The sequence below is a fragment of the Hibiscus syriacus genome, unplaced genomic scaffold (assembly GCF_006381635.1).
Source record: "Hibiscus syriacus cultivar Baekdansim isolate YM2019G1 unplaced genomic scaffold, ASM638163v2 tig00004041_pilon, whole genome shotgun sequence".
In the NCBI taxonomy this organism is placed as follows: Eukaryota; Viridiplantae; Streptophyta; class Magnoliopsida; order Malvales; family Malvaceae; genus Hibiscus; species Hibiscus syriacus.
The window spans coordinates 305,916-307,113 of NW_024061995.1; positions in this window are offsets into that span (position 1 = coordinate 305,916).

The window sequence follows — 1,198 nt, forward strand, 5'->3', positions numbered from 1 at the left end:
TCTTCGTTTCAAATTGGATTTTTACTCGAAATATAATTTCCGAAATTTCAGATAATAAAAATATTGCTTTAATATAATTTAGGATAAATATACAAATGATCCTCTGATGATTAAGCTAAAGTGATTACAAAGTAATATTGTTCTAAATACTCTCAACTATTTAACAATGAATACTTAATCATCCTGATGTAGCAGCTAATGCTCGAGCCCGTGACCTCTAAGAACAACAACGATTCTTTTAATCACTATAGTAAGATGATTCTTACTTGTCATTTTTAATTTTTAAATGTTTATATTTTTATATTTTCTAATACGTTTGATTTAACTTTATAAAATATTTATAAAAATATTTTATTGTAAATATTTTTAATTTAATATTAAAATTTATTAAATAACACGTTTTATAAAATTAGGGCTTTAGCAAAAATAATTAAAAATATAAGACTTGAAATTTCCCTCTCAACAGTGATCGCATGAGAGCGATGGCGAGTGAGCAAGGCATGAGTAGCTGGACCGATCTTCTCCATTCATCCACCAAACTTCTCGAGCAAGCTGCTCCCTCTGCTCAGTTTCCTCCTCTTCAGGTCTCTTTTCTTTCTCTTTCTCTGTTCGATACCGAATTTCACACCCTCAACATTTTAAATAATCGAGATTTTTTTTTTTGAAAATTATTAGGTTTTTGTGAAAATGTTGTTGCTTCTGCTTATTCCATGTTTGGATGCCTAAAAATGAGGAGGAGGTAGATTAGGAGATATTGAAATGTGGATATACCTCAATGCCTAGAAAATTCTGAAATTTCCCAAGCCTCATTCAAATCTAGGATTAGGATTTCCGATGTTAAAATGTTCAAGAGAAGAGAGAACAAAAGCTTTTCTTAACAATAGTCCAGTTACAGTAGTAATGTGGTTTTCAGCTATTGTAGTTTATAGCATTGTTTCTTTTTAATGCTTTGTTTATGTGCTTCTGAACTAAATGAGAGTATGGACTATCAAGACTTAAAAGATTAAAGTGTCTATTAATGTTTTAGAGGAGATAAATTTAGCTATATGGAATTCATGTCTTTGTCAAGTTCCGTTTGTTCCTTTAACAAGTAAACTGATTGGAGGATAAGAGATGACTGAATATTGTTTCCATCAAGTAATTAGTCATCAATGGGGATTTCATTTTCATCAGCCTATATTTAGTTTTTGGATATATT